A 12,978-nucleotide genomic window follows, 5' to 3' on the forward strand; every position below is an offset into this window, starting at 1 on the left:
TCACCTGTCCTAATATCTCCTTATGTGGCTCGGTGTCAAATATTGTTTGATAATCGATCATATGAAACACCTTGGGACGTTTTACTACGTTAAAGGCGCTATATAAATGCAAGCTTTTGTTGGTGTTGATCATGGTTGATCTGTATCTCAACTCTATCGAACTGCCTTGGTTCCAGACCCTTTAATACCCTTGCCTAACAAAAATCTATCAGTCTCAGTGTTGAAATTGTCAATTGACCCACAGCCTCAACAGCTTTTTAGGGCGGAGTGAGTCCCAGATTCCCACTACCCTTTGTGTGAAGAAGTGTTTCCTGACATCACCCCTGACCGCCTTCGCTCCAGTTTTAAGGCCATGGCCCCTTGTTCTGGACTCTCCATCTACCCTAATCAAATCCTTTAATCATCTTAATCACCTCAATTAGATCGCCCTTTAATCTCCTATGATCAAGGGAATACAAGACTGGTTTATGCAACCTGCCCTTATAATTTAAACCTTTTAGTCCTCGCATCATTCTGGTGAATCTGTGCAGCACCCCCTCCAAGACCAGTATATCCTTCCTGAGGTGCGGTGCCCAGAAATGATCACAATACTCCAGATGCTGTTTAACCAGAGCTCTGTACAGCTGTAACATAACCTCTACCCCTTTGCATTCCAGCCCCCTCGTGATAAGGGCCATCATTCCGTTAGCATTTTAAATTATTTTTTGTAACTGTCCACTCGCTTTTAGTGATTGGACTCCTAAATCTCCCTGCTCATCCACAGTTCCGAGCTTCTCACCATTTGGAGAATTCTCTGATCTATCTTTCTTCGGTCCAAAGGGAATGACCTCACACTTTCCCACATTGAACTCGATCTGCCACAGTTTTGCCCACTCACTTAATCTATCGATGTCCCTTTGCAGCTTTCTGCTCCCATCTACACTATTTACCGTGCCATCTAACATAGTGTCATCAGCAAACTTAGATATACAGCTATTCCTTCATCATGTCATTTATAAATATAGTGAAAAGCCGTGGCCCCAGTACAGATCACTGGGGGACACCACTAGTCACATCCTGACAATTTGAGTACATATCCATTTTTCATATTCTCTGTCTCCTACCTACTAATCAATTCCCTATTCAAGCCAATTGGTTGCCTCCAATTCATGTGCTCTCATTTAACAATCCCTTTTCTGGAACCTTGTCAAATGTTATCAGCATGTTCTGTAAAAACTCCCAACAAACTCCCGTCTGCTGGGGGAGTGAGGCCTCCATGGTGAGCAGCCTCCCACCTCGCTTTGACTCTGAAGCCAGGCCAACCCAGCAATTGACTTGTGGGCCCCTTCAAATATGTTGCCCCATGAACGGGCACTGCAAGATCATGCGGGGAGCTATAACCATTTCTCTGAGGCTGAATTTGATAAATCTACAGCATTGACTATTTTACATAATGTGAGCTGTGAGGTTGGTTTAGTGAGAGCGCATTTCATTCAACGAGAACGGGTGAGAGTGACGTCATTGGAAGCGGTGTCACTAACGGAGCTGTTTAACATCGGGTGGCCCGGTGCATGTGGACGTCACGCGTTGAACGAAAACCTGAAGTACTCACAATGTCACTAATCACTCCCATCAAACTAAAGAGCAGGAGTAGGCCATCCGGCCCCTCGAGACAGCTCCGCCATTCAATCAGGTCATGGCTGATCTCGACCTCAAGCGCACTTTCCCGCCCGATCCTCATATCCTTTGTTTCCCCGAGATTCCAAAAATCGATCGATCTCAGACTTTAATATATTCAATGTCTCAGCATCCAGAGCTCTCTGCGGTAGAGAATTCCAACGATTCACAACCCTGTGAGTGAAGAAATTCCTCATCAGCACAGTCCAAAATGGCCGAATCCTTATATGGAGACTATGCCCCTAATTCTAGACTCTCCAGCCATGGGAAACATCTTCTCAGCATCTACCCTTTCAAGCCTTCTCAGAACCTTATATGTTTCAATGAGATCACGTTTCATTTTCAAAAGTCCAGAGAGGATAGCCACATTCTACTCAATCTCTCCTCATAGGACAACCGTCTTATCTCAGGAATCAATCTAGAAAACCTTTGTTGCACCGCCTCGAAGGCAAGTATATCCGTCCTTAGGTAAGGAGACCAAAACTGCACACAGTCCTCCAAATGCGGTTTCATAAAGCCCTGTACAACTACAGCAAGAGTTCCTTACTCTTGTACGCCAACAGCTTTGCAATAAAGACCAAAATACCATTTCCCTTCCGAATTGCTTGCTGTACCTGCATGTTAACTTTCTCCTCCCGATATCACCACCATCACAGAAGCCACTCTTCAGCCAATTCGATTCACTCCACGTGATATAAAGAAACGGCTGAGTGCACTGGATACAGCAAAGGCTATGGGCCCCGACAACATCCGGGCTGTAGTGCTGAAGACTTGTGCTCCAGAACGAGCTGCACCTCTAGCCAAGCTGTTCCAGAACAGCTGCAACACTGGCATCTACCCGACAATGTGGAAAATTGCCCAGGTATGTCCTGCCAAAAAAAGCAGGACAAATCCAATCCGGCCAATTACCGCCCCATCAGTCTACTCTCAATCATCAGCAAAGTGATGGAAGGTTTCGTCGGCAGTGCTATCAAGCGGCACTTACTCACCAATAACCAACTCACCGATGCTCAGTTTGGGTTCCGCCAGGACCACTCGGCTCCAGACCTCATTACAGCCTTGTTTCAAACATGAACAAAAGAACTGAATTCCAGAGGTGAGTTGAGAGTGACTGCCCTTGACATCAAGGCAGCATTTGACCGAGTGTGGCACCAAGGAGCCTTAGTAAAATTGAAGTTAATGGGAATCAGGGGGCGAACTCTCCAGTGGCCAGAGTCATACCTAGCACAAAAGAAGATGGTAGTGGTTGTTGGAGGCCAATCATCTCAGCCACAGTGCATTGCTGCAGGAGTTCCTCAGGGCAGTGTCCTAGGCCCAACCATCTTCAGCTGCTTCATCAATGACCTTCCCTCCATCATAAGATCAGAAATGGGGATGTTCGCTGATGATTGCACAGTGTTCAGTTCCATTCGCAACCCCTCAGATAATGAAGCAGTCCGAGCCTGCATGCAGCAAGACCTGGACAACATCCAGGCTTGGGCTCATAAGTGGCAAGTAACATTCGCGCCAGATAAGTGCCAGGCAATGACCATCTCCAACAAGAGAGAGTCTAACCACCTCCCCTTTACAATCAACGGCATTAACATCGCCGAATCCCCCACCATCAACATCCTGGGGGTCACCATTGACCAGAAACGTAACTGGACCAGCTATAAATATAATGTGGCTACAAGAGCAGGTCAGAGGCCGGGTATTCTGCGGCGAGTGACACACCTCCTGACTCCCCAGAGCCTTTCCACCATCTACAAGGCACAAGTCAGGAGTGTGATGGAATACTCTCCACTTGCCTGGATGAGTGCAGCTCCAAGAACACTCAAGAAACTCGACACCATCCAGGACAAAGCAGCTCGCTTGTAGGCACCCCATCCACCGCCCTAAACATTCACTCCTGTCAACACCAGCGCACCGTGGCTGCAGTGTGTATCATCCACAGGATGCACTGCAGCAACTCGCCAAGGCTTCTTCGACAGCACTTCCAAAACCCGTGTCCTCTACCATCTAGAAGAAAAGGTCAGCAGGCACATGGAAACACCACCTGCACGTTCTCCGACAAATCACACACCATCCCGACTTGGAAATATATCGCCGTTCCTTCATCGTCGCTGGGTCAAAATCCTGGAACTCCCTTCCTAACAGCACTGTGGGAGAACCTTCACCACACGGAGTGCAGCGGTTCAAGAAGCCGGCTCTCCACCACCTTCTCAAGGGCAATTAGAGATGTGCAATAAATGTTGGCCTTGCCAGTAACGCCCACATCCTATGAACTAGTAGGAATAAAGACACTTTTCCCTCTTTAATTCGGTCTTTTGTTAGTAAGAGCCCTGAACTGTGATCTCCAAATATGTGGAGGAACTTAGAGAGGGCGCAATACAATGAAGCACCTGCCTCTCTCACTCGGTGTAGTTTAGCTCAGCTCCATGGAGACGAGTGCATGCAAAATTAATGGGATTAGTCTGACCATAATGGACCCTGCCAAGCATGGCGACGGAACTCTCAGATCGGGAAAGGGGGAAAAGGGTACAGTGCTTTGTTTAATGGGGGCATCAAGCATCGGACCTTGACATTTACCTGGTCCACCAGACTGGGACCCTGCCTCGAGGATGAAACTAAGGAACTTGACCTGAGGTTTCATCAATTGCAGCTTAGTAACATTGACCCTAAGTCCTGAGGAATCCAGTCGATGCAAAACCTCACTCACCATTCGCAGGTGCTTTTCCCGTGTCTTGGTATGTATTAGGATTTCATCCACATTTTGGATGACAACCCGGGGATTCACAGCCTTGTCAAATCTCCTTTCATGTGAGATGGGAAAAAAGCGTGACTGTTGTGGGAACCTTGAGGGAGGACGGTCCAAGTGTACTGCTGTCCTTCGAAAGGAAAGGTGAATTTATACTGTGAATCGGGGTGGAGGATTCCAGAACCCGTTCGAGATATCTCTCTCCGAATACCAGTGAGACCGATGGACCATTCGAGATATCTCTCACCGAATACCAGTGAGACCGATGGACCATTCGAGATATCCCTCACTGAATACCAGTGAGACTGATGGACCGTTCGAGATATCTCTCACCGAATACCAGTGAGACCGATGGACCATTCGAAATATCCCTCACTGAATACCAGTGAGACCGATGGACCATTCGAGATATCTCTCACCGAATACCAGTGAGACCGATGGAACATTCGAGATATCCCTCACTGAATACCAGTGAGACCGATGGACCATTCGAAATATCTCTCACCGATTACCAGTGAGACCGATGGACCATTCGAGATATCTCTCACCGAATACCAGTGAGACCGATGGACCATTCGAGATATCTCTCACCGCATACCAGTGAAACCGATGGACCATTCGAGATATCTCTCACCGCATACCAGTGAAACCGATGGACAGTTCGAGATATCTCTCACCGAATACCAGTGAGACCGATGGACCATTCGAGATATCTCTCACCGTATACCAGTGAAACCGATGTACAGTTCGATATATCTCTCACCGAATACCAGTGAGACCAATGGACCATTGGAGATATCTCTCACCGAACACCAGTGAGATCAATGGACCGTTCGAGATGTTTTGCTAAAGTTGTACAGGGCATTGGTGAGACCACATCTAGAATAAGGTGTGCAGTTTTGGTCTCCTTATTTAAGTAAGGACTTAATTGATTTGGAGGCGGTTAAGAGAAGGGTCACTCGACTGATTCATGGGATGAGGGGGTTATCTTACGAGGAAAGTTTGGACAAGTTGGGCCTGTATACACTGGAGTTTAGAAGAAAGAGAGGTCATCTTATTGAAACATATAAGATCCTGAGGGAACTAGAAGGGGTAGATGTTGAGAGGAAGTTTCCCCTTGTGGGAGAGACTAGAACTAGGGCCCACAGTTTAAAAATAAGGTGTCTCCCATTTAAGACGGAGATGAGGAGATTTTTTTCCTCTTGGAGGGTCGTGAGTCTGTGGAACTCCGTTCCCCAGAGAGCGGTGCAGGCAGGGTCATTGAATATTTTTAAGGCAGAGTTAGATACATTCCTGATTAACAAGTGAGTCAAAGGTTATGGCAGGTAGACGGGGAAGTGGGTTTGAGGTCACAATCAGATCAGCCATGATCTTATCAAATGGCAGAGCAGACTCGAGGGGCCAAACGGCCTACTCTTACTCTTAATTCGTATGTTCTTATGTTAACGCTGGCGCTCCTGTCTCGACCATCGTGGGTCGTGCCCTGAGAAGAGCGGCCGGAGCAACACCCACCTGTTTCCGGTCAGGTCACGTGTAATATGTAAATCAGTGTAGTATGACGTACGCGGCACACCATTTAATGTTGGTTGCAAATGGGCAGAGGAGCCGCCCTTTCGATGGGCATGGAGTGGTCCATGACACTGAGAAGTTTCTTTTTAACTTATAGTTTCTGGGCCGAGGAGCAGCAGGAGAGCTTTCACTTGGCGTGCTATGGCCGTGAGAAATCTTCCGATCCCTGATCGTCTCTGGAATGTATCAGGTTTCCTTATACATCTCAGTAACCAGGTCCATCCTCATGTTCCATCAAACTCCCTGCAGTGAGCAAACATTGCTGCACAGCAGCTCAGAGATGAAACGATTTCCAGAACTCCCCACTGGAGTTTGAAATTACATTAATATTTTACCAGTCAGTAACGGTCCGGGTATTGGTCCATTATTATTCTGTTCTGGTCAAAACAAATGTCCCAATGAACAGGACGCTGTCTGACCCTGACAGCTCACCCTCAGTCCACCCCACCGGGCAGTGTGTGTGATGGGAAATAATCATCAACCGAAAAGGAGGATTTAATTTTATTCATTTCAGGATTAAACATTTAATATTGAAATCATATTATTTCCAGACTAATGACAGCAAATAATGTCATGTTGGAATCATATGTTCTATCATAAGAACATAAGAACATAAGAAATAGGAGCAGTAGTATGCCATCCGGCCCCTCGAGGCTACTCCGCCATTCAACAAGATCATGGCTGATCCTTTACCTCAACGCCATTTTCCTGCACCATCCCCATATCACTTGATGCCATTAATATCTAGAAATCTATCGATATCTGTTTTGAATGTACTCAATGACTGAGCCTCCACAGCCCTCTGGGATAGAGAATTGAAAAGATTCACCACACACTGAGTGACGAAATTTCTCCTCATCTTAGTCTTAATTAGCCTAGCCCTTATTCTGAGACTGTGACCCCTTGTTCTGGACTCAACAGCCAGGAGGAACATCCTCCTTGCATCTACCCTGTCGAGCCCTGTAAGAATTTCCTAAGTTTCAATGAGATCACCTCTCATTCTTCAAAACTCCAGATAATACAGGCCGAGTCAACTCAATCTCTTCTCATACGACAGTCCTGCCATCCCAGAAATCAGTCTGGTGAACCTTCGCTGCATTCCCTCTATGGCATGTGTATTCTTTCTTAGGTAAGGAGACCAAAATTGTACTCAATTCTCCAGGTGCGGTCTCACCAAGGCCCTACAGAATTGCAGTTAGACATCTTTACTCCTATACTCAAATCCTCTTGTAATAAAGGCCAACATCCCAGTGCCTCCCTAATTGCTTGCTCCATCTGCATGTTAGCTTTCAGTGACTTATGTGCAAGGACACCCGGGTCCCTTTGAACATCAACATTTCCCAATCTCTCACCATTTAAAAAATGCTCTGCATTTCTGTTTTTTCCACCAAAGTGTATAACTTCACATTTTTCGACATTACATTCCATCTGCCACATTCTTGCCTATTCACTTAGCCTGTCTATATTCCCTTGAAACCTCTTTGCATCCTCCTCACAACTCACATTCCCACCTAGTTTTTTGTCATCAGCTCACTTGGAAATATTAAATTTGGTCCCCTCATCCAAATCATTGATATAGATTGTGAATAGCTGGGGGCCAAGCACCGATCCCTGCAGAACCCCACTAGTCGCAGTCTGCCAACCTGAAAAAGACCCGTTTATTCCTACTCTATGTTTTCTGTCTGTCAACAAATTCTCAATCCAAGCCAATATATTACCCCCAATTCCATGTGCTTTAACTTTGTTCACCAACCTCCTGTGTGTGACCTTATCGAAAGTCTTCCGAAAATCCAAATACACCACATCCACTGGTTCCCTTTCATCTCTTCTACCAGTTACATCCTCAAAGAAATCCAAAAAGTTTGTCAAACATGATTTCCCTTTCATAAATCCATGTTGACTCTGCCAAATTCTATGATTATTTTCTAAGTTTCCTGTTATCACATCCTTTATAATAGATTCTAGCATTTTCCCTACTACTCATGTCAGGCTAACAGGTCTGTAATTTCCTGTCTCCTCTCTCCCTCCTTTCTTAAATAGTGGGGTTACCTTTGCTACCCTACAATCTTCAGGAACAGTTCCAGGATCTATGGAAATTTGGAAGATGACAACTAATGCGTTCATGATCTCTACAACCACCTCTTTCAAAACCCTGGGATCCAGATCATCAGGTCCTTTGGATTTATCGGCTTTCGATCCCATTAACTTCTCTAGTACTATTTTTTTACTAATAATTTCTTTCAGTTCCTCATTCTTGCCAGACCCTTAGTTCTCTAGTGTTTCTGGGAGGTTTTTTGTGTCTTCTTCCTTGATGAGAGACACAAAGTATTTGTTTAATTTCTCTGCCATTTCCTTATTCCCCATTATAAATTCTCCCGTCTCTGTCTGTAAGGGACCGACAATTGCCTTCGCCAGTTTTTTTTTCCTTTTTACATACCTATAGAAGCTCTTACAGTCCGTTTTTATGTTTTCGCTGGTTTACCTTCAACTTCTATTTTCCCTTTCTTTATCAATTTCTCGGTCCTTCTTTGTTCAATTCTAAAATGCTCCCAATCCTCTGGTTTACTGCTTTTTCTGACAACTTCATATGCCTCTTTCTTTGATTTAATACTATCTTTAATTTATCTTGTTAGCCACGGTTGGACAACCTTTCCTGTTGTTTTTTTTTGCCTTAAAGGAATATATATTTGTTGCAAATTATGTATTAATTCTTTAAATGCTAGCCATTGCCTGTCGACCGTCAAACCTTTTAATGTAGTTCCCCAATCAACCACAGACAACTTGCGCCTCATACCTTCGTAGTTTCCTTTGTTTGGATTGAAGACCCTAGTTTCCAATTGAACAACATCACTTTCAAACAAATATGAATTCTATCATATTATGGTCACTCTTCCCTAAGGCCTCCTTTACAACAAGGTTACTATTTGACCCTTTCTCATTGCACATAAGTAGCTCTAAAATAGCCTATTCACTAGTTGGTTCCTCAAAATACTGATCGAGAAAACCACCTCGTATACATTCCCGGAATTCGTCCTCCACAGTATTAGTGCTAACTTGATTTGTCCAATCTATATTTTGATTTAAGTCCCTCATGATTACTGTATTATCCTTGTTACATGCACTTCTAATTTCCTGCTTTATACCGTGCCGTACATTACCACTACTGTTTGGAGGCCTATAAACAACTCCCACCAACGTCTTCTGCCCCTTGCTGTTTCTTCGCTCCATCCAAAATGACACGACATTTTGATCTTCTGAGTCAAGATCCTTTCTCACTATTGTACTGATCTCATCCTTTATTAACAGCACTACCCCACCTCCTTTTCATTTTTGCCTGTCCTTCTTAAATGTCGAATATCCTTGAATATTTAGTTCCCAGCCTTGGTCACCCTGCAGCCACGTCTCTGTAATGGCAATTTGATCAAACCCATTTACTTCTATTTCTGCTGTCAATTCATCTATCTTGTTGTGAACGCTACCTGCATTCTGATAAAGTGCCTTTAATTTTGCCTTTTTACATTTTTTTTCTATGTTGACGTTATTTACTGCTGGCCTTGTTTCCGCTGCCTTCCAATTTCACTTACTACATTTCTGCCTTGCATTTTCAGCTTTGTTACTCTCCCTTCTGAATCTCCTCTCAGGTTCCCCCCGCCACCTCCCCCCCCCCCCACCCCGCCAAGTTAGTTTAAACCCTCCCCAACAACACTAGCAAACCTCCGCACAAGGATATTGGTCCCAGCCCTGTTGAGATGCAACCCGTCCGGCTTGTACGGGTCCCCCCTCCCCCTGAAGCGGTCCCAATGCATCAGTAATCTAAAGCCTCCCCTCCTGTACCATCTCTCTAGCCACACATTCATCTGCTCTATCCTTCTATTTCTATACTCACTGGTGTGTGGCACCGGGAGTAATCCAGAGATAACTACCCTTGAGGTCCTGCTTGAGAATCTCTTTTCTAATTCCTTAAACTTTTCCAACAGGACCTCATCCCCTTTTCTACTGATTTCGTTTGTACCGATATGGACCATAACCTCTGGCTGTTCACCTCCTTCCCCGCCCCCCACCCCGCCCCACACACACACAGAATGTTCTGCAGCCGCTCAGTGAAATCCAGGACCATGGCAGCAGGGAGGTAAAATACCATCCTCCAATCACGTCTGGGGCCGCAGAAACACCTGTTTGCTCCCCTAACAATGGAATCCCCGATCACTATTGCTCTCCTGACCTTTCTCCTCCCTCCCTGTACAGCTGAGCAATCCATGGTGCTGTGGACTTGGCTCTGGCTGCGCTCCCCAGAATTTATCAACACACCGTTTGTTGGCCAAAATATAATTCCTGTCTGGTATTTCGAAATTTATTAAAAGTATTGGATTGATATCAGTTACTTTAGTGAACTCATTGTTGTAAATGGATAGTAAAATCAGGCGCGGTGAATAACAGGCGCCCGATCCGATCCTGCTCGTCTTATGCCACCGACAAACATGAAAATCTACTCGCATTGACTCTTTATTTAATTTTAGATGAAAAGTCTTGAGATGTTTCTATGATTTAATTAATGTAACAATTAGATTCAGTGGGTATTTCACCGCGTTCTTCAGCTCCTCTCTGAATTTAGTCTGGGTCACAGCATAAATACACGTGTTGGTGCAGGAACTGAGAAGCTGAAGCATGAATCCGGCTGACTCAAATTCACTGACCGTATAGGACTGGGCGTTTGTTATATACACAGAGATAACATAAAACACTTCTGTGCTCCATAACAATATAAAACTGCCTGATATACTGAAGAGTAAAATGATGGATTTCCTTCGGTTTTCCATCTCTGGATCCTTGTGATTCTCTCCATTGCTGCGGCCCCGGAGTCCCCGGCGGACTCGACTGGCCGCTAAAATGTGCCTGGCGGTGAGAACATTGAACAGTAAAATCAGAATGAATGGGAGACAAGGAGTTAACACAAGATTAAACAAGTCAAACGCTGCCCAAGCGGGTGAAGTGAAAAGGGTCAGTTTCAAGACACAACCCCGGGTTACATTGTCCATTATATATTCCGGGTCAAATGCAAAGTACCAGGGAATGTTTAGTAAACAGCTCAGCGCACTCACCACCCCGATAACAGCAGCTGCCTTTTTCTCGGTGCAATATTTTGTTTTCAGCTTCTGACAACAAATGGCCACAAATCGATCGAAGGTGAAAACCACTGTTAACCAGACAGAGGCCGCAGTGGATGCATAAATCAGGATGACAATGAGACGGCACACGGTGGTAATGGTCAAGAATGAAACTGGGAAATAAATATCAGCAATTCGCCACATTATGACATCGGTGATGAGGACCAGGAGATCGGCCACTGCCATTCCCACCAGGTAGCGACTGATACATTTGGAGAGACCGCACTTTCCTCGGGACAGGATCACAATCGCCACCAAGTTAACTGTAAGAGAGAGAAAATGAATCAGAGAAATTACTGATCAGACCTGGAGCCAAAGGAACAGTTTGAGAGGATCTGGGGTGAAATTTCCAGCTTTGTTGCTGCATCAAACGGTGGAAACTGATTCACTGTCCTGGGCAACGCGTTCTGGCAGAGAAATATTTTTAATCACAATGATCAATGATGAATTGGGAAATTCATACAGAAAGTGAACACCAGATCCACTGGAAGGGGCGAATGAGGGGCCAGTGCACGTGGAGAAGGTGTTTGAAAGATCGGGAATCCAACAGTTTAAATCCGGATATGGGCTCCATTTGGACGAGAAATTGAGCGATGGCCGGGAAGGTGAGGGGACGGGGGGAGGTGCTCCTCGTTTGTTGCTCTGGATGAAGAGAGCCGACAGGGGCCAGTACAAAACGGAAATGCCGAGATCCGCGGCGGTGATTTTGATGCTTCGGATCGGATTGGAAGAGGCAGCTGGAGACCAAACCAGTGAGTGAGATTAGGAGGGAGGCAAAGAAAAAGGAAATGTAGAAGGGGAGTCAGAGGCAGATGGGTTTGGGAAAACGGATAAACTGAAGCAACGGATGAGGAGACAGAGGATTCAATGCAGTGGGAGGAGAGGCTGGGATTCACAGGGAGAGACTGCAGCAGAGTGTTAGAGGAAATCTAATCTATAGGTCCCACTAAAACAGGCCGTTGTTTAAATAATGTGGTCAATAAATTTACTTTGCACTTTCAATTAAAATTACATTAAATTGCATTGATTGAATTCGCCTCGTTCTTTATTGAATTAAGCTGACACATCGCTTCGAGAATACAATATCCCAATAATTCAAGATGATCAAGAAATTACTGATTTTAATATTTAAATACATTTCCAATATTTTTATGTATTAAATCAGTAAACAAGTAAAAGGAACATTTACATAAACCGACTGAGGACCTGATATCGATAAACACACCCGGCGAGAGTACAATAAAACTCTTACAATCTGACAACATCCTAATAACAGCGTCAATTCACATTTCCTATTAATAATTGTACTGGAAGTTTCAGCAGTTCATTCCGATGAATTATTCATTCAGCTGCCGCTCTTTCCTTCTTCCTCTCTCTGTGGCGTCTTTCTCTCTCATTCTCTGTTTGTGTGTCGCTATCTCTACCTCTGTCTCCTTCATTGTCTAGTTCTCCCTCTCTGTCTCTGTCTCACTTTCTCTCGTTCCTAATCCCCCCTTTCATTTTCCTTCTCAGTCGCGTTCTCTATCTCTCCTCTCTATCTCTCCGCGCTGTCTCTACTCTCTTTCTTGTTGCCTCTTTTCACATCCGAGTAAATCCTAACATCCTGCGCCTGCTTTCTCTTCACCAGTCCCGTGTTCCAACGATCCTATTCTTAGTGTCAGTTTGTGAAATGGTTAAACTTCTGTGAACAGTTTAATGTTTCTACAGATCATCCAAGTCTCCAGCTGTTCACCTACACTCTTCACTTCATCTATAATGCATGGAATAAACAGAATCGAATGCCTCTTCCAGACACACCTCACAACAATTGAAATTCCTTCTCCTGTAATTACAAAGTACAGCGATAGATGG

Source organism: Heptranchias perlo, unplaced genomic scaffold (genome assembly GCF_035084215.1).
Source record: "Heptranchias perlo isolate sHepPer1 unplaced genomic scaffold, sHepPer1.hap1 HAP1_SCAFFOLD_47, whole genome shotgun sequence".
In the NCBI taxonomy this organism is placed as follows: domain Eukaryota; kingdom Metazoa; phylum Chordata; class Chondrichthyes; order Hexanchiformes; family Hexanchidae; genus Heptranchias; species Heptranchias perlo.